This window comes from Equus asinus, chromosome 2, assembly GCF_041296235.1.
Source record: "Equus asinus isolate D_3611 breed Donkey chromosome 2, EquAss-T2T_v2, whole genome shotgun sequence".
Taxonomy (NCBI): Eukaryota; Metazoa; Chordata; class Mammalia; order Perissodactyla; family Equidae; genus Equus; species Equus asinus.
The window spans coordinates 18,443,657-18,464,954 of record NC_091791.1 but is presented as its reverse complement, the minus strand read 5'-3'; the positions used below and the strand labels follow the sequence as shown (position 1 = coordinate 18,464,954).

The window sequence follows — 21,298 nt, the reverse complement described above, 5'->3', positions numbered from 1 at the left end:
TTATCTCTCTTCAAGATTTTCTTTGAGTGATCAGCTCTTTCTTACTAGCCCACTCAGAATTGCTACCACATGCGTCCTCTACATGACTTGGGGTTAGTGGAGGCCAACAAAACAAACAAAACAAGCCACTTCAAGTCTTTGTTTCTTTCCTTCCTCTCTTTCTCTGAGAGATAGGAATAATAATATTTATCCTGAAAAGTTTTTTTCTTTTTGGTGAAGAAGTTTGGCCTTGAACTGACATCTGTTGCCAATCCTCCTCTTTTTGCTTGAGGAAGATTGTCACTGAGCTAACATCTGTGCCAGTCTTCCTCCATTTTGTATGTGGGATGCCTCCACAGCATGGCTTTAATGAGCAGTGTGTAGATCTGCACCCAGGATCCAAACCCATGAACCCCAGGCCGCTGAAGCAGAGTGCATGAACTTAACCACTATACCACTGGGCTGGCCCCCTGAAAAGTTTTTAGAGGATGAAATGGGGTAAAATCCAGAAAGTGCTGGACACATAATGCACCACATTAAATGGTTGGTATTGAGTGGGGAAACACTTCCTCTTCGTTTATATTTAATATATCCATGATCTCACTCATGATCTTCCAGTTGAACTTTCTGGATGAGTTAAATCTCAGGAAAATCTGATTTGACTTTTCTCACACAACCAGTAAAAGGCATAGAATGAGAATAACGGTATGTAAGGGAGAGGAAGGAGCACCAGAAAAAGGAGATGTGGTGCTGGTGGGTCTCATCACAAGACGGGACACCCTAGCATCCTCTGTTTTGGTTTTCTTTCAGGAATAAAAGTTTGCAATTTTATATTGCCTCACAGCAAATGGCAGCAACTGATATTTATTGAACACTTACTTGGTGATAGGCATTGTCCTAAGCATTTCACACATGTTATTTAGTCCTCAAAGAACCTTATGAGGTAGGTGCTATTTATCAGCCCCGCTGTAAAGTTGAGGCTGGAGGAACTTGCTAAAGCTGATATAGTTAGTAAGGGAATGGGGGTAGGGTAATTTCAGAAAGAGTAGGTACCGCAAACTCTGCACCAGAACTGTTGCATGGGCAGCAATATCTGTAGTTTTTTGACTTTTGATGGGCTTCGCACCATCTTTTTGCCCCAGTAGCATATTGGCGTACCACACCCGTCCATCGTGAGGATGTACAGCTCCTAGACTCCCTGATGCTCCACTCATGTGAGCACCAGTTAGAGCCCACTCACCTGGGGTTTTCTTGCAGTCTGCTGAGGAGCTTAGGAAGTTCCTCCCTACCAGCCACGGTTCTTCCTGATACCACCCTCGGCTCTCATGTACAACCAAGAAAAACAAATTCATTTCAGTCTTGGGGAAGGTAGCCATCCACTCTCATGTCCTTCTTGCAGGTCCCTGGTAAAAGCCATCCGGCTACTCCCTGGGCAGAGCAAAAATGGCATCTCCACTGGAGTCCTTTTTTCTGCCCCATTCCTCCTTGGGCCACTCTCTCTCTCTTTGCCAGGACTATACCTGATTGGCTGCTCAGAATAGTCCTCCAGGATTTTCATCCAGCCCTCCTTAGACATGCTGCTTCTCCTACTGCTCCATCCAATCGTGTGACCAGGCCTGCCCAGCGCGTGTCCCTCCAGCATCCCCAGAACACATACCTTGTCCAGGGTCTCTGAGCCCCTGGATGCCCCCTCACCCCTACCCCACTTATGTGGGAACAATGATGAGATGGTGCTCTCTATCTGAGCAGGGGATGGGCTGCCCCAGAGGGCCTCATAACCGCTCATGACGTCCCCTCATCTTTTACAATGCAAAATTAATTATTTTTCACTTTTCACGCCAAGAGAACTTTCATTTCAGGTTCACTTTTAAGTTAAATATATTTAGGGCCTAATTACTTGTCTTTGCCCACTTCCCTTCACAAAACCTGCTTTATAACTGCTGCAACCAGGAGTCGGGAGCGAGATGAGATTTTACAACTTGGAAAGAGTTCCAACATGTTTAGAAACCACTGACAGAGAACAACTGTTTCTACCCAGGACATTTCAATCTACGCCAGGGAAGTAGAATAGACATTGTGGAAATATGGAGGAGAGGGTGAGATAAAAACAAGGACGACTGCAATTAACATTCAAATGAAGGCTGGAAGAAACTCCACTGAAAATGTTGGCATCTGGTAGATTTCAAGCTCAAGGATTAAAATCTCCAAGTCAGGAGAGCCATTTTTGGTTTTCCAACAAGTACCTCTAGGGGCAATAATTTTCAGGGAAAGGTAGCTCATAACACTGAACATAGCATTAACATAGCAGGCTGCTTGCCCAAACTTATTTTATTTTCATTTGCATTATTGGTTTGAAAACCCCCTGGGTCCCTGATCCATATCATGTTGGCACACGTCCTCACAGAAATGGAAATGCTGAGCCAGCATTCTTCTCTGACTGTTTCACTTCACTTGGGAGAGGACCAAGGAAATTTAGGTTGCTACAGGAAGAGTGATAAAACGCTCAGCCCTTCTCCTCAACAGACTGTGCCCCCAGGGAGCTATTTGGAGGACTAGATACTTTTCAGTTGAAACCCAAGAACATCAGTGGCTGTGGAAAAGCTTCCAAGATATGTGCATGTGTGTATATGTATGTATATATGTGTGTGTGTGTGTGTGTGTATAGACACATATATACACAAGCATGTTTTTTGCAAGAGAATTATGGGGAGAGGTTAATTATAATCACAGTCAAATTTGGATAATTGCTAATGGGGTGCCTTTAATAGCCATAGCCAGATCTATTGGCATGATGTTCTTTCAACCACATTTACAACTGTGACTTATTTGCACCCTTGCCAACTGGTAAATCAGGTGAGTGATTTGGCATGCTTATTTGACACAGGAGGAAGCTGAGAGACTTGGCTTAAGCCACAGAACTAGACGCTGGATGACAAGCACAGGACTCGGACTCTGCGACTTTGCTTCTGTATTCATTCTACCTCCCTCTTACTTGGAATATTGTCTCCTGGGAAAGAAAAAGTCATCTGTGAGATCTCCCAAGGAAAGATCCCGATCAGTATAAGCCGTTCAATCTACGGCCCGCAGCAGGGCTGGAAACGAACAAGAAAAACTTCCCTCCCAGGCTCCACTCCAGCCCAGAAGGCGGCCTCAGAGCCTTCTGCAATGCAGCCATCGTGCAGTGCTTCACGAGATATGGACACGGATGCCCTGAAGTCTCCTGGTCAGGCCTAACCTCTAGCCCATTCCCCACCACAGGAGACATTTGGTTTCTGGTTGCCTACAGCACCTTGAGTCTTACGGGCTATTACCTCCTTCCCCTACTCATCATTATGTGAAATCTTGGCAAAGATTAGTCCAAGTGCCCGCTTCTCATAGGGAAGCTGAGGGGATGGGCTCCTCCTTCTAGCTGCCCTCTTCTAAAGTAGGGTCAGGTAGAAGGATGATCAGATTGTCTCTCCTGACTCTGAAAAGAGGCTTTCCCAGCACATGCTGTCTACTGTGTCTCAGCCTCCATCTTCCTACTTCTTGGCCTCTGGAGATAAGAGACTGCCTGGAGAGCAGGGAGCTTTTCCTGTTTTACCATACTTCCCATGCTACTCAGAAGAAGAGCCAAGATTGTATTTCTTAGAGGCCTTTTATTTCCTGGGTGCTATCTGCCTGGCTTCATGGAAGACGGAGATGGTGTTGGAACTTGGAGGATACGGAAGGCTTTCTGGATGGTTGCAAAGGGCTGAATAAAGGTATGGAGGCAGAAAAGCAATGACTGTAGTTTGGAGTACAATATATGCGTAAGATGGGGTGGGAGATAAAGTTGAGGCATCATATTGGCATCAGTGTTTGGAAGGTACTGAATGGAAAATTAAGGAGTTTAGAAAGCAGGACACGGAGAGCATGGCCACTTCCATGGTCAGCCCTCTCCTGCTCTTGCTCCGCTTCTCCCTCCTCAAGACCCTTCCCAGCGTACTTTACTCCTTGGCTGAGCTCTGAGAACCAGGCTGAGCTTAGAGAACTAGCTCGATCCAGGAGCTCCATGGATGACCCCTGCATTTCTGGAAGAAAGAATGGACTAGACCTTCCATTTCCACAATGAGAAACCAGGAAAAGCCTTGTAATTACTGCTGAGTGTGGTCACCCCATGACCTTTTTCCATTAATGCTCTGTCTTTTCTCTTTCCATCCCCCAAAGCTGATGACCAAGTCTTGCAAATTTCACCCTCCATATCTCTCTCATAATTGTCACCCTTCCCTCTCTAAGCCATGAGTTAGATCAGCCCTCATCGTGTCTTCCCTGGCACAGTGCTCTAGGCATCTAACTGACCTTCTGGCCACAGTTTTACTGCCCCTCCCACAATGTGGTCAAGATCCATTCACCACAGTCCACCAGAGGCATCTCTCTAGACTCAATCCCATGGCGCATTATATATCCTTGGTGTCTGACCACTGCCTTTAGGCATATCCAGTCTCATGAATTTGGCATGGAAAGCCCATTGTGATATCCTGACCTGAGACCCTGCCTGTTCTCCCACTCTTTCCTCCACACACTCTCTCCTCCACCTGGTGCTCCATGCCCTTGCTGTTTCACACCTCCATGATTTTATACATGTTCTTCTTTCTACCCATAATGCCCCTTTTTACACTTAGGTTCCACTTAAGGACTCTTTCTCATCTTTCCAGACTCTGCTTAAACGTCACAGTGGACACCTTGCCTGGTGTATAATAATTACCCAGTGAACGTGTGTTGAATGTGGATCTCAGGAAAAACTTTCTGCCTTTTCTTTGGCCTCAGCTACTCCTTTCTTTGAACTCCCAGGGTTCTTTGTATGTGTATACCTCCTCCATAGCATTTCTTACCCGGGTTATAATCTCTAATTCCCTCATTAAATAGTAGGTTGCCTGAATCTATAGATCCATAGGTATAGTGTGTGTATTCCCTCCTATCCTGCACTCATCCCTCCTTCCTAACAGCATTTCTTCTAAGAATTCTCACCCACTCTGCAGAGTCCTCTCAGGCAGTTTCTCTTCCTGCCCAGTGCAGCCCAGCAGTGGTTGTATGACCTGAGTTTGGTTAGCTGGGCCCTCACCTCTGAATTGTGATGGATGACAATGATGAAAGATATGGCTGGCACTCCTTTACAGTTGCAATACCCAGGTGAGTTGACCGAGAGGTTCCTGCCACAGAGACCTTATACCTGTCTCTCCATAGCTGGATTCTGTGGCTTCTCTTTCCATCCCTGCAGACCTCAAATCTTTCCAGTAGATGTACTTTTTTGTTGTCAAATTCATCAGTGTTATCATCTTTTGCTTGCAACCAAAATAACTCTTAACTGATGTAGGGGGATGAGGGGAAAGCTAGGATATATGCTCTGAGATTCTATATCTTTGCAACTGCTGGTGGTGCAAGGAAAGGAAGATCCTTTCTTTCTCATACAAGAAACAGAAATCCACTCAAAGCAGCTCAAGGAAATGCGGGAGGTAATTGGAAAAATACAGTTTTCATGGGACTCTAGGAAAAGTTGAACTATTAGGTTTGAAGCAGGAAAGGAACCAAGGCACTTCTATGAGGTAAATGCTTTAAACTCTCTCTCTCTCATTGTTTTTTCCTCTCTCTCTCCATCCATTCTGCTCTCTTATCTCTGTATCCGATTATCAGAGCTTTGGCTTGCCTGTAAGCCCCATGTAGTGATGCTGTCTGCCCTACACAAATGCCCCCGGTGCTGATCACTCCCAGGCTCCACAGTCCACATTTTCCCTGCCAGCACCTATGACTCTTTGCTGAGGGCTTTCTTCCAGCGCAGGCCAGAAGTGCTAGGGAATCCACCTCCCTGGGAGCAGTTCTCAACCAATAACAGCCCAGAGTTGGAGGATAAAACCCCCAAGGCCCTCATCCTTTGGCCCAGACAACTCTAAGGCACACACTCAATCCTGGCTCTCCGAGTTCCCCAGCAAGGTGAAGCTGCAATCGCCAACCATGGAAATGTGCTGGACTGCCGTGCTCCCTTCCTTCTTTCTTTCCCATTCCCTGACCGGCATTTTCTGGGCCCACCTCACAAAGAAACTCAAGGATCTACTTCTGGGGGAATTTACGAAAAGAGCCCATAATGGCCCTAGCCCAGTGTTTACATGATTATACAGCTCTAGGATCCACAGCTCACTGGCATCTTCATTCTGTCTCACTTTGTTCAAATTCCAAAGAGGGAGATTGGCTCTTGTTTTGGAGAGATAAACTCATCTTTTAAAGTCAGGCTCATTCACAGGTGGCAGTATGCCCATGGGTGGCCACCTCAGATCAGCTACCCACCCCAGGCCAATCATCTCTAGCCAGGAGGGGAGGGTCAGAAGGTTGGCTGCTCTGTCCACAGGGTTGTGGGCAGGAGGCACTTTGAGACTCATCTGGGGCCATTTGCCTTTTAGGCAACAGTCACCCAGGTGGCTGCATGGGAAAATCAACAGGAAAGGCTGTTTATTGGACATCAAATAATTATTTTCAAACAATGCTTTGATAGGTTAACTACAAAAGAATCAGAAACATATGGATTAAATTTCCATTGAAATACACACTTGCGTTTGAAAATTAACAGGATATGTGCTTGGGAAGGGATTTTTCCCCTTTTCTTTTTGCCAAGCCAGATTATATGGAAAATAACTCAGGAATTTTTCACAGCTCAGACACCCTCACTCCTACTCCCTCCATCCTTTTACTTTAGCATTTCCCCCACACAGAGTTAATTAGTAAAAGCAACATTTATCAAAGATGACAAGTCAGTCTGTATGCGTGTCATATGGCTTTGGGGGGGAGGTGTGATAATCTGCAGGATGGACGCATTTCAGGGAGACCTGAGGTCATCAGTGCTGCGTGGACTAACACCCATCACACACATCCCCTGTGTCAAACACACTGTGCTGAGTGCTTAATATGATCATTTAGTCCCCGGGAACCCCACCAGGTAGGTGCTGTCACTATTCCTCATTTACAGATTAGACACTAAGAGTTAAGGCTAGAGGTATATTTCCCACGTGTAAACAGCTAAAAAGTGGCAGAGCCAACATTTGAACTCTCCCCTCTGTCTTCAGAACCAATGGGTTGTCCTACCCTCTCTGGGAGTGGAGACTCCTACACCCTCCGAGTTGGAAGAGGTTCTAATAGCACCCCCTTCATTTTACAGAAGAGGAAACTGAGGCCCAGAGAGGCAAAAGGTCTAGCTAGATTATTATGCTTGGGAGCCTGGTTTAGACAGACAAGTTGTTAATCAGAAGCATTCATCTGGTGGCTTCTCCAAGTGTGAAATGTGTGAAATATGCAGAGGAGAAAATCCTAGTTGTAGCTGTAATGTCTGGCACTTAAGTTCCAGGCCCTCCCTGGATAGGAATTGTTTACATATGAGATATGATCATAAGGATAAGAGTTGTTTACCACCAGGATAGTGATAGTATTGGGAGTTCCCAGGTCCGGCCCCCTACCTAAGCCAAACAGATGACTTTATATCACGGGGTGGAATTTTTGGCCCATCAGCCCTAAAATCTCTCTCCCACCCCTGCCTTGCTATCCAATATTTCCAACAGTAGTCCCTCCTTCGTAGTCCTGTGGGACTGTGTGGTGTCTCCAGGTGGTCCAAGATCGAATGGAAATGTGTTACAGGGGAAAGAGAACAGTTTAAATTCTAAAAGCGAATCAACATAATGGGTTTACCAGCCTCAGAGATCACAGTTATGACGGTGTCCAGGAAGCCAGGGTGAGAAGGAGACCATTGAGCTGACTGCTGTCCCCTGCTCAGACCCATAGCCACACAGAGACGTTGTCATTGTCAAAGTTCTTCTGGCTGCAAAGAGGAGACACCCACTCCAACTACCATAAGCCAAAAATGTAGGACTTCAATAAGGACACGGGGGTTTCTCATGCAACCCAAGGGAAGGAAATGCAGCTGAGCCCCAGAACCAGAAAAGCATCAGATACCAGAGCAACTACTCTTTCAGACTTTCCCTGGTCCAAGCTTGCATGGTCTCTTGTCCCTGCGTCTCTCTGGGGTTCTGCAGACCAGTTCTCTGCTTCAAGCAAACTTGGCAGAGGATAACCATTTCATGGTACCCACAATGAGTCCAGTTTGAAAGACTAATGACAATCGCTGCATCCTAATCCCAAATTCCTGGGAGAGAAAATATATTGATCCAACTTGAGTTTTCTATAAATCTTGGTCCCATTCACTGCAGCCAGACAGTTGGGAGCCCCACTGTGACCACAGCTGGGTGGATCAGCTCCTGTGGATGGAAGGGAGTGGTGTGGTATGGCCTAGAAAGAAATCTGTAAAGCTATGAGACTTGGAGAATGTTGCAGAAACTGCTAGTTGTTTCCCAGTATCCCTTCTTTCATAGCAATAGAACTGTTTGATGTTTAGCTGGGCACATGGTCTCCCAAAATAAAGACCATGTTTCCTAGCTTCCTTCACAGTTAGGTGAGACCATGTGACTTAGCTCTGTTCAACGAAATATAATCAGAAGTGGTGTATACAAATTCCAGGGAGGCATCTTTGTCAGGAGGAGTAGTACCATCTCCCTCCCTTTTATGGCATGTGGACACAATGTTTAGAGATGAAACAGCCATCCCCAACCAGTGGAGGCCATGTGTGGGGGATGGCAGAGCAAAAATAATGGTGGAATCTGAGACCCTGCTGACTGTGGGCGGCTGTTCCAGCCTGGACTGCTCAACTTGTTTCTCTGTGACAGAGAATTTCTATATTGTTCAGGCCATCGTTATTTTGGGTTTTCTATCACTCTCAGCCAAACCTAGTCCTTTATACGAGAGGGCATTGAAGGAAGTAACATGGGGATATGCTCCCTTTTCTCATTTTATAGTTATACTGCGCATGTGCCTGCGCGGACACACACGCACACACACACGGCAGTCACCATAGAGCAAGGTTGGAGAGAACATTTCTTTGGCTTGCTTTGCCCTTAAACTACACTTCTCTCCACCCCTGCAGCAAGGCCTACGACTCCTGTATCCTCCTCCTTGTGGGCATTTGCAGTTCATCAAGGGATCATTTGGGAGATAGTTAAGATTTCTAGGGGGATTTCCTGCTAATGGACAGATTCTTTCTGCTTCTAATGATAGGCGAGCTTCTGGAGAGCACCGAGGCTCTTTGTTCTTTGTTCTCAAGGAGACAAACTGTTATTTTTTTCCTCTGAAGAAACTTCTTATACGATGGGTGAAATATCATGAATAATTAGGCCAAATAGCAATGCGAGTCCTGCTAGGAATAATGCATCCATTATTTCATTTCATCCTCGTCGTTAGAGCTTCTGTCTGATTTAAGTTGGTGTAAAGATAGCTGTGGGTATTCCCTGCCCAAGAACTCTAAGCATGCTCTTTATTGAATATTTACCATTTCTTATTTGATTCTTCCTCTCTTGATTCATTGTTTCACAATTAAAAAGTTCTGCTGCTGTTTCGATCCCACAAAAAACCTCTGTAGTTCTGCAAATGCCTTGTTCCTGGGCTTCACTTATGTCTTGGGGAGGCATCTGAGAGTGGGGTTGAAAGGCTAATGTGTTGTGGTAACAGGGTGCTTTGAGCCGTGTTAATGAAGGAGGGGCCCCCTGCAGAGTTGCCTAGTCGTCTGAGTTAACGAAGCCACTCAGATACCCAAGATGGAGGGCTGGCATGAGGACCATCTGGACCAGCGTCTCTTTCCACAGCCAACAGGTGGGGTTAGATGAGGGAGGTGGGGGATCTGGCCAGCAGTTGGCTCCCAACAAATATTTGCTGATGGGTTGAATGAAGCTCATGAGAATTTTATGATAACTATTATCCATTAGAGACAAGATATTGATTGAATTCTGGAGAAGGCAATACTATCAAAGGTATACAAGATCTAGCTCTGGTTTATGCTTCAATTCTGAGTTGCTGCTTCTGAAGAAATCCTTGCGATGTCATCAATTAATAAAGGAGCAATAGGTGAGTCCCCACTGTGTGTCCAGCTCTTGCCAGATGTCATGAGTCATACAGAAACAAAGGATGCATTTCCTGCCCCTGGTGGGGGGCCCTCTAATGCAGTCTCAATAAAGGAGTAAAGTCAAAGGATATATTAGATATGTTATAAATAATAAGACTGACTCTACCAGCCAGTACATCAATTACCAAATGGTGGGGAACCAGCTAAAAATAATGTCAGCATGCAGAGATGAGAGGCATGGTCAAAAGCTTCTTAGAGGTGTTAGATTTCAAACCAGGTCATACGAGTAGACTCCAAATGAGTATAATTGGTGAGAATATAATATAATATAATATAATATAATATAATATAATATAATAGTGGTAGTGCTCTGGAGTCAGACCGACCAGGGATCAAATCCTAGCTCCTCTATACACTAGCTATGCCTATAACCTTGGCCAAATTATTTAACTTTTCTTCTGAGCTCCAGACTTCTCATATGGAAAACAAGGATAATAATAACAGGACCTACATCATAGGACTTCGTGAGGATTAAATTAGATAATACACAAAAAGCGCTTGACTTACAGTAATGGGGTTGGTTCTTAGCTATTGTTATTTAATAAGGATAGTAATAACAAGCCTAAAGCAAATGTTGTAGCAAATACACATTCAATTAATCATTGATTCACTCAACAACTATTATTGTCTACTTTGGACCAGGCCCTGGGGATACAGTGATGAGTCGAAAGGGATGAAGGCTTATAGCATAAAAGGAGAGACGCATGTCAATCAACAGTGACGCTAATGGATCCATGAGCATAAATGGAGAGAAATACTGTAAAGAAAAGAATCACAGTTTGGTGAGAACCAAAGCAAAGGAACTTGGCCAAAACTGGGAGTCTAGGAAGGCTTCCCAGGCCAAGCGAGGATCGAGCTAAAGTCTGAAGAACAGGAGGGAGTCTCCGAGGGAAGAGGAGAGGAGAGAGCAAGTTGCAAAGACAGAGAGACAGGCAGAGAGAAGAGCAGGAGTGAAGGCAAGTCATAGTCCAGGGAGGAGAGTTAAAGATGGAAGTGGGGGTGAGAGTATCCAAGGCTCTGTCCGGGTGGGGGATCAGCGGAAGGAGACTTGAAGCTAGAGACGGGGTGGCAGGAAGTAGCTGCCCAGACCACACTGGCCATGGAAACCACGGTAGGGATGTTGATCTTTAATCTTCAGTAGGAGGTGACCCATCTGATTTGAGTTTTAAGAATTTCATCTGGAGGCTTCCCTCAAAGTTTGTCCTCCTCCTCTCAGCACATCCTCTGAACCACTTACCTGGAGCCAAACGACACTGAGTTACGTGGAAGCTGTTTCTCCTGTTTCTGTCTGATCATCCCACGGAGATCATAAACTCTCCGAGGGCCAGAAACATGTGCTGCATGTATTCCCCACAGTGACTTGCACAAAGTCTTGAAAACAGTAGGTGCTTCAACTGAGCATATGCCTGAGTATGAGGCAAACCCAAATACAAGGCAATGTCTCCCATTCCAAAGAGAAAGCCAACCTGAATATCTAAGCCTTTACTTTTACAAAATAGTAAGATGTTTACTTCCATACTTAATGTGGATCAATTTATTTGCATATATTGCATATTTTATAAAATAGTACAAACATTTAGAAATATAAATTCCCCCAATCTTTTAAAAAAAGTCTAGGCCATGAAATAATTGTATTCAGACTCTTCCAAAGCACCATTAGCCTTCATCACTGGAGCCATTTGCAAATCATCTAACACAGTTCTCCGTTGCCCGTCACCTTCACTTCTAAACTGTTCGACTCAGCACTTTGAATCCGTGTGAGATGCTGTAACTGGAAATTTTATTCTAAGGCCCAAGAGGTTTTTACATTTGTCCTATGGGTGGATATTTATGATCTCTACAAGGTCACCACTTAACAATATGCTTTTTTAAAAAGTGAACTTTAAAAGATTTGCTTGAAGTACCTTCAGTATTTTTAATGATGAAGTCATATCTTCAGAAATAACAACCAAATCTGTGTTGAATATTTTTTCCTCTCGTTTTTCCTCTGATGTTATCAGGTAACATCTGTAAGCCTCCAGTCTCATCTCCCCAACCAACTGTCATCGGTTGAGGTCACTTCAGGCTAATGTCTTTGCCCAAACACTTCCTGGATGTTCAAAATAAAGTAATTGAGAAAGTGTCAGGAATGAGAAACTTTGTAAAACTCATATTCCATGGAACAGTTGTTGCAAAACACTTTGCCTTGTAATCAGACTTGTACAGTAATTCTTGTCAAATGAATATACTTGCTTATCTCACTTTGTGGTCTTGGCTCAAGGGACACAGCATAATGGGGAAAATTTTGCCGGGAGACGTATTGGATAACTTTGAAGAATATATTTCATTTATCTTAGGCAAGTGATACTCCAATGGGGGCAATTTTGCCTCCAGGGGACAGTTGGCTGGAGATATTTTTGGTTGTCACAACTAGGGGAAGGGTGCCACTGGCATCTGGTGGGTAGAAGCTAAGGATGTTGTTAACACTCTACATTGCACAGTAAGTGTCCACAGCAAAGAATTATCCGTCTCAAAATGTCAATAGTGGCAAGATTGAGAACCCTGGCTTAAACTGAGTCAAGGACAATTGGCTTAAACCAGATTGAGGACAATGATTGGCATACCTTCTAAGCATCCTCAGTCCTCCCCCTTCTTAGACGATAAAATAGTTTCACAATTCTGTGTGTTTTCTCTTTTTCTTGAGGCTGGGTTGTGAAAAACAACCCTTCTGCTCTGCGATCCTCTTTTCCTTTCTCTCTTATCCCAACCCCCAAATCTCTTTGTATATGAATGAATGAATGAATCTCAAATCAAGGATGGGAATGCACCCAGTCTGGACTTGTTTATACAGAGAGAGTTGGTTCTCAAGGGGTAAGAGCGGCTCTTGGTCCTTCCTACTTTCCTTTTCCAAGTCTGAGCCATAAGATTCAGATGGTTCTAGAAATGGAGCAAGTGTCAAAACAAAGCATGCTGAATTAAAGTAGAGTCTGTGGGAGTATGAGCCCTGGGGTCAGGGGGTGAATTGGCTCTGTCATTCACTACCTGGGTGGCTCAGTCAGCTCAGGCTGTATAAGAAAATACCACGCACTGGGGGGCTTAAACAATGAACATTTATTTCTCTTAGTTCTGGAGGCTGGGAATCTGAGATCAAGATGCCAGTAGATTCAGGTTCTGGTGAGAGCTCTCTTCCTGGCTTGCAGATGGCTGCCTTCTTGCTGTGTCCTCACAGGGCCCGTCTATGTGTGCACCTGGAGACAGAGAGACAGATCTGTCTTCTTCTTATAAAGGCACTAATCCCATCATGAGGGCGCCTCCTTCAAGATCTCATCCAGACCAAATTACCTCCCAAAGTCTCCACGCCCAAAATACCATCACACTGAGGCTGGAGTTTCAACATAGGAATTTTTTTGGGGGGGTGGGAGAGACACAAACGTTCAATCTAAAACACTGGGTAACCATGGGCAAGGTATTTAATATCTCCACCTCCATAACCTCCTCCATCTGTAAAATGGAGATAATGATGGTACCTACCTCACAGAGGTGTTGCAAGAATTACACGAGATAAGGTAAGTGAAGTGTTTGGGACAGTCCTGGTATATGGTAAGTATTCAATAGTGTCAACCATTAGAATTATGGTATTAAAATTTGGAGGTCACAAACCACTTTGTGAGGATAATCACAGCAAAACCTCCTTCCACTAAAAATAGACATCACATACATGCAAAATTTTGAGATCAATTTTTGTGACTCTCCACCACAAAAGACCCCCATAGAATTCACAACATTCTTGGGTCTTTCTGGTGTACTCCAATTAATTAACGGAATCTCCTTTCTCTGAAATCTTTCAGACCATATTGGTGGTGCCACACAAGTTATTCCTCAATTCTGTTCCATCTCACACTGTTCATGAGTAGTTTATGCTGATAGTTGATGTGTATTTGTCTTCACAATCAGACCATAAGCCCCTTGGAGACAGGGACTGCCTTCATTGCTTCTTCAGCATCTTTTGCAGTAATGGACAGAATATTGGTCTGTGGTCCTAGATCAGGGGGCTGCATTTGACTCATCTAGGGAAGGTTTCTGGGTCTCACCCCTGAAAGTACCTGGGAATATGTGTTTCCCGAGTTTACGTTGCTGCTCAGCCAGTTTAGTAAACAATGTTTTTATAAGAAGTAATCACAAAACGCTTCTTGGTTGTGATTAAGAAAAGACAGTAGCATATTCTGAGGGCCTACTAGATACCAGGCAGAGTGTCAGGTGCTTTCCATCCATGGATTCCCCAAAGCCCCCACATCCATTAAAGTAGATATTATCATGCTACTTTTTGCACAAGAGGAAACTGAGGTGCAAAGAGGCTGAGTACCTGGAAGTAATGGAACTGATAGAGAGTTTAATCTCTCTGACTCCAGAACCCATGCCCTCGAAGCCACCTGTGCTGCCCGGATATTGGGGGATGATGAGATGTTTGATTGTTCTCAGTAACTCTCCTATCGGTAGGGCCATTGCATTGCGCAATACGCCTCATTGCTCAAAATCCCTCACAAATTTTCGATTATTAGAGTTTTGAATTTCTCTGATCAAAGTTGTGCCTGGCAGTAGGGCTTAAGGTATGATGTGAAGAGAAAAAGTGAGGGCGCTTGGGGGAAGAAGGATCATGATTCCACGGTCAACCTGCTCGGAAAGGTGAGCCAGCGGGACCAGCCTACAAATCCTGACACAGGGATCGTTTCACTGTTTGCTATCTTGGTTGCTTTTAACTGACAATCAACAACCGAGGGCTGTTCCACCAATGCTTAGAGCTGGCCGGGGAAGAGTCAAATAGTCATTTTAAGCACTTCATTCCAGACTTCTCAGAGTCCCAAGAAACATATCCTCATGCCATAAAAAAATCTGTAGTGCTGAACCCCTAGTCACTCGCCTGCCCTCCATGTCATGGATAAATGCACAACCTGCAGCCATGAAGCTTGGACTGCTTCCCACCATGTGGAGCTGCTTCCGGCTGCAGGCGTGGCTGGTACCTGCTTCCAACCAAGCAGGCTTGTGCTGGTTCCAGCCCGGTGTGTCCTTGACGGTGAACGGTAGGGAAGCGGGGAGGTCTATCCATCATCAGTGTCGTTAACCCCCCTTTCATTTTAACATCACTCTCAGACAATTTGAACATGCTTTTAGGAAAAATTGCCTCTCCCTTTCCAAAGTGATCCTGATGGATACTGATGTTTTTATGATTATTAATAAAATCTCTGAGACAGAATTTTATGGGCGCACAGAGACTCTACAAAGTCATTCTTTGCCTTGGAAAATTGTATATGTTAAGGATGACGGAGGAAATTTCTAATAAGAATGTTCAAGTGGAAAGTCAGGGTGTGAAAGACTGAATTTTAAGTATCTGCTGTGGCTCCTTTGGACACTGAATTTGCTTCCTGCAAAGGTCTTCATGGGACGTGTTTCCTGAAGATAGTGTACCCCCAGGAAGCATCTGCCACGAGAATGCCCCAGTGATGGTTTCAGTTTAGGTGAGCGGCCAGAAGTCTCTCTGGGAAAATGCATTCTTAGCTATTCTTTGGCTTGTTTTTTATCATCTGCCTTGCTTTCTCTCTCCTCCTTCCTTCCCTCCCCACTTCAATTCTGTCAACATTCTCTTCGGAGTTTCATGAATCTGTTCACCGAATCTGTGTAAAATCAAAATGACTTACAAAGAAACCCCCATTCCTTTTTAAGCTCCAAATGAGAATGGGTTGAAAAATGAGACGAATGCTAGGGGCATGATGAGTTAAACATCGATGCACCCTGAGCGAACAGGAAGGGCAGAGCACGCGACATCTGGTTAGAAGTCAGCTTCATAATTCATGCAGATATTGTGAAGAAAATTCCTCGGCAAAGCCTGGAAAAATTTAGCTTTGCTCAATGCAAGAAAGGACAGTGGCCCTGTTTCCACGTACAGTCCTTGCTTTACTAACGGAGGGGAGCCGGAGCAGTCCCGGGTGCTACCTGTGAATCTCCTCGGCCTTCTCCCCCGCTCTGCGTCTTCCACCTCCCCCTCACCTCCCAGCTTTGGGACTGCGATCAAATCCTGTATTTAAAATGAGAATCCTGGAAAAGCTGGTCATTACCAGCACGTAATGACAGGTTTGTTAATTAATGGTGTGCATTCAAAAATGGGAGTAGGACAAACCAGGCAGCTAATTTCGATAATGAACAGATTCGAAGCAACCAGGTGACAGTGTCCTTTGCATACGGTTCCACACCAGCCCGCGTTTTTGTTTGCATTCTGTGTTAATTTTAGAAACTGTAAAATGCAACATGCCAAACTGGTTGATTGAAATAGTGCTCCTTCCCAGAGGCTCACAATCTGCTGTCTCTTGCAGGAGGCGAGAGGTTGCCCAATGCGTGGTTACTCAGTTGTAGGCAAGAGGCTCATGGGGAATTGAGACAGTTGTCCAGGTAACTCAGTGCTTCGGCGAACTGGATGCTTTGAGTGTTTTAATTCTGCTTTACGTCTGCCTGTGTATTCCTTCATTCATGCATTTATGCTTCTATTCGTTGTATAATTGGTTCGATCCTCTTTGCAGTGTAGACCTGGACTATAGTTTGATCTGAAACATTGCCTTTTTTAGTCAAAGTTACATAAAGTATTCTCCCTAAAGACCTGTCAAGAAATTTGGTCATTTCAAATAATCTACAACTATTTATTCCTGAAGGGAAATTGAATTTTTATAGACCTTTTAAACCCAACAACATTCAGTTGCTGGGTTTTAAAATGAATGTACAGAAGGAAGGAAGGAAGAAAAGGAAGACGGAAGGAAGAAAGAAAGATGGTTTGGTTTGCGATTTTAAATTTAGACAAACGCTGAAGAAACACTTACCCTTTCTTTAAATAAATAAATACTGACTGCTAAATTATATTGTTGAATTTTAAATCATATGATAAAGTGGTACTTAACAGGGCTATAAACAATAAAGATAAACATTTTTAGTCTCATGGGACTTCTATTTAAAAGTAGGAAAGATGGTTTAAATGGAGCATCACGTAATAGCAAATATGGTGGCTGACTTATGATAAAGTTATAAATGTTAATTTTTGAATCACATTTTACAAAAGTCTTCACCGAGCGTGGTTATATGCGTGAGTTTTTGTTGTCAGGCTCAGTGAGAGAAACAATTCACTGTGAAAGACTCAACACTGAACATTATTTAATGGGAATGAAAATAAGTCCCGTTTTCAGGGGAGTATTTGCTTGAGAGAAAAGTCCCCTCCGAATATCAGGGAGATACTTCAGATAAACCTTCACAATTACCTCCAGGCTAAGCAGGGAAGTGAGGGGAAAAAGCAAGAAAGAAAAAGCAAGAAAAAAAAAAAAATCTCAGCCAAGACCCCATGGCAAGTGAAAAGGATTTGGAACGGCTCATAACTTGGGCTTTTAGCTGTTTTGCTGGGTTGTTAGTATTTGGTTTTATCAAAGAGCAATTCTGGGTTTTAAGGCGTCCTTCCTCGTTGCAAAGATAAATAAATAGAAATTCAGACATTCAAGGAGAATTGGACTTTTCTTTCTTTCTTCCTCATTAGAACCTATGTGGACTTACCGCCCCCCCCACCCCCTTTTTCAAGCCTTTCTGTTTCATTTCATGCTAACTCTTTAAGGAAGAGAAAGAGACATGAAACAAACAGCAGTGAGAAGCCGGGGTGGGGGGTTCCTGTGAGCGTACTTAGGAATAAAGCAAGACTCTGCCCTTTGCCTTAAGAAGCGTTTAGGAGGCCCTGCTCTCAGGCCATGGGTAATGAGAAAGAGCATGGTGGTGATTTACTATTGTAGTTTAAATAGATTTAGACCCAGTGAAATTGTTTTGTTCTAATTCTCTATCCTTTTTTTCTCAGTTCACTGACTTCTCAATGAAAGACTTTTCCAAAGTCGCTGGCAGTTTCCAGGATGATAAGGCAAACTAGGGGAAAGTTTCCTTGTTGTTTCTTTGTCCTGTTTTTTCCCCACTTCAGGAATCTGAGGCCTCATGGAAATCCTTGGAGTACACTTGGCAAGTATGGACTGTTAGAAACGAAATGCAAATGAAAAGCATCGTTCCACTGGCTTCTTGAGGTTCTTAAGCAGAAGAATGTTCTGATCACTGAAGCCATTTCAGGGCCCGAAATTAGAAAGTAATAAAGAATATCACACTCTCCCTAGTGGGCAGTACATTTAATTGGTTCCCCAGCACGAATCCAGCCCAAAGTCAAAAATGCTTACTCCCTAGATCTCTGCTTCGGAAGGATCGCATGCAAACATGAACAAATAAGTAAGAAATCAAGCAAAGGGAAACCGGAAAACCAGAGACAAATGCAGAAATAAATAGCTTGGGGGCTGGAAAGAATAAAGAAAAAAAAATGCATTAACCCCAAATTTCCTTAAACACAAAAATCTGCACACACCATACCAGACCAGATGGCAAGTTTATGCGTTTAGATCAGTTTGGACTGACATCCCTGTTTAGGACTCAAGCTATTCTTCGGATTAAATTCTGGCTGCAGGATGTTCTTCGGGAGAAAATGGACTTTGCTCACAGAATCCTGACCCTTTGGGATTTGTCTTAAATGACTGGCCAGAGCCTTGATTCGCAGCTCACTCTTGGCCTGAGCACAGCTTCCCCAGCCGGTCCGGTTGAACATGCTCTCCGAGTTTGGATGCCAAATAGCTGGGACTCGCTGCATTATCCAGAAGGACTGCACAGCCCACAGAGCCTGATGCTTTGCTGCCACCTTCTGTCCCAGCCGTCGCGCCTTGAGGCTGTCAAACTCTAGGCTGTCCGGAAAACCCAGTGACTGTCCCCTCTGCTTCTGAGAGTCAGGCCCCATGTAAACTGCACACTTCAGAGGCATTACTATCCTTTGCTCGTGTCCACTCGGGGGCTCAAAGCTTTGGGGTTTGGCGCTCTGAAATGGCTTCTTCCAGAACCAACATCATCTTGTCTGCTTGCCTCCCTCTTCCCCTCCTCCTCTCCTTCCCGGATCTTGAAGTTTCCATACGTAGAGGAGTCTGGAAAACCAAGTTGAAAGCAAAGACAGGGCTTTTTGTTTCCCAGCGTCAGCACACTCTTGTCGAAATCATTGCCAAAGACAAATGGGATGAAGTGGAGGAAAGGAAAACTGAGATTGAATGGCAGGAAAAAAGCCCTGACAGCAAGATCTATTGCCCTGTGGAGAGGCGTCCCCAGGGGCCAGCCCTTGGTAGAGATCTTTAAAACTTGAGTGGACAAAATATTAGACCCTTCACTACAGGCAACAATTCTATGGGGGCTCCTGGGACCTGCCCCTTGTGAGTGCAGAGGTCGTTTCCAACTCTAATTTTTTAGGATTTCTCAATTGACTTCCCGTTCTATCAAAAGTATTCCGTTGCCGCTGAGGGATCCAACTGCTTTGACGTTTGGTTTGAGGTCGGAATGCTGTGAGTATACTTTCATTTTTGTGCAGCATTAAAAATGCTCCTACACCTACTCTCTTTGAGCCCAAGGAAGGCAAAGTCACATAATTAAGCCTATAAATATGTGTTTTAGGCAGGGGATGGAGGAGTCAGCCCTTGACAACTGGCCAAGACACGACTCTCCAAGCAGCCAAGGCTGTGCTGTGGAGTCTTCAGCAAATGCTTACCCCTTCTGAGGCTCCGGTTTTGGTTTGTTCCTCTCCTTGGTCAGGATGATGGTGTCTGATGCCAGTTGTGAACATTCTGGAAGGACTATGAGGTGGGAGAAATGGCCTAGCTCTGCGTCTCGTTAAGAATGACTCCTCCGTGTGGATTTTACACTTCTCGGCTTGCAGGCCTGGACTGGGGGAGACACAAGGGAGGAGAAGGGGACGGGATGTGTAGTCATGCTCTTTGCTTGCAGCTCTTCCTCTTTAGGGTGAGTTGGTTCAACCATCCAACCAATAATTATTAGGCTCCTGTTCACTGCAGGCACTGAGCTACGAGCTGGTTTGTCAACGTGGAAGTGAGCAGACAAGAAAACCAGTGTTGTCCATGGGATCAATGTCTCAGTGGCTTTAACTGTTCCCAGGGCAAGGTTTAACATCCCGTGGTCTGCAAAGCATCATGGGATCTGCTTCTTTTATCTCACCTTAGCCCTTCCTCCAGGCTCTGACACGTCATAGGTTGGTGTACTCTCATTTCTTTGATGAGCTCTGTTCCTTCTCATTTCAGTGCCTACTGGGTGCTCAGCCCAAAAGCCTACTGGCCTTCCTACCACCCCTTTCACCTAGTTAACGCTTTTTCTCAGCTCTCGGTTTGCAGCTGAAAAGTCACTTGCACAAAGAAACCTTCCCAGGCCTCCTGGCCTGTCTCAGCTCTCCCAAGTGTATGCTCCCTTGGCCTTCTTTCTTCTCCATTAGAGCCCACTACACAAGGACAGCTCAGGAATCCAGGACTGGGGGTTACTGTCCATCCCCCGCCAGAACAGTCTCCATGCAAGCAGGCACCTTGCCTGCCTTGTTGGTCTTGGCTTTCCAGAGCCTCCCACAGGGCCTTGTTCATAGTGCATTGTTGAATGGATGAACAAATGAAAGACTGAGTTAATGAAGTGCCATAACACTGGCAGGTACAAGGTGCTGTTGGATCACAGAAGAAGAGATAATGAATGCCCCTGGAAAGGCTTCCTAGAGAAAGTGAGGACTGAGCTGGATCTTAAGGAAAAAATTAGAGTTTCCCTGTTGAGAAGGGCCTGGGGGCAATTTCTACTGGGCATATCTACCCGGGTGAGGAACGGGGCCACCTTTTAATTTCTTATTACAAAATGATACTTATCTGTGGTAAGAAATTCAAACGTTCCTGAAATGTAAAAATACTGAAATTTACCATCCTTACTCCCCGCGCACACCCTCAGGCATAAATGCTGGTCACAGTGGGTGTTTCCTTCTTCCCAGGAAGACTTTTTTATCCCTTTTCTCCAGTGATGAAATTATTTTAAATAATGTTTTACTCTATCCAAAAAGGTGTATCTATGTTATCCCAAGGAAGAGCCCAACTCCTTTCTCTTAACTGGGCATCTTGGGCAAGTCTGAGGAGTTTGTAGGCCATTGTTTATTTCCTAGGAGCTGTGGAAGATGCATTGGAAGAGATGTTTTTACATTTTCGCAATAAAGCAGGGCTGGCCCCAATTTCCCACCCCTGGGGAACAGAGATCTGGGTGTGGAGAGATCTTTCAATCGGTACGGTGACTATTGGGTTCTGTTACAAAGAGGACTGAAAAATAAGACATACCAGGAAACCTTGATAGAATGGGAAATAGGAACAGTCTGATGCGTGCATTCTCAGTGACTCCCAAGTTCAGGGAGCTGACATATGTTGAATGTTG

The 21,298-nt window shown here is 44.6% G+C and overlaps 1 long non-coding RNA gene across 1 annotated transcript in view; it reads left to right on the top strand.

Annotated features, from left to right (window-relative positions):
* Positions 1-17,928: 17,928 nt before the first annotated feature.
* LOC139044589 (uncharacterized) overlaps positions 17,929-21,298 on the top strand; it is a 60,392-nt gene continuing 57,022 nt past the window's right edge. The window contains exon 1 of the long non-coding RNA XR_011501654.1: positions 17,929-19,398. This is a non-coding gene — a long non-coding RNA (uncharacterized lncRNA). The remainder of the gene's footprint in view (positions 19,399-21,298) is intronic.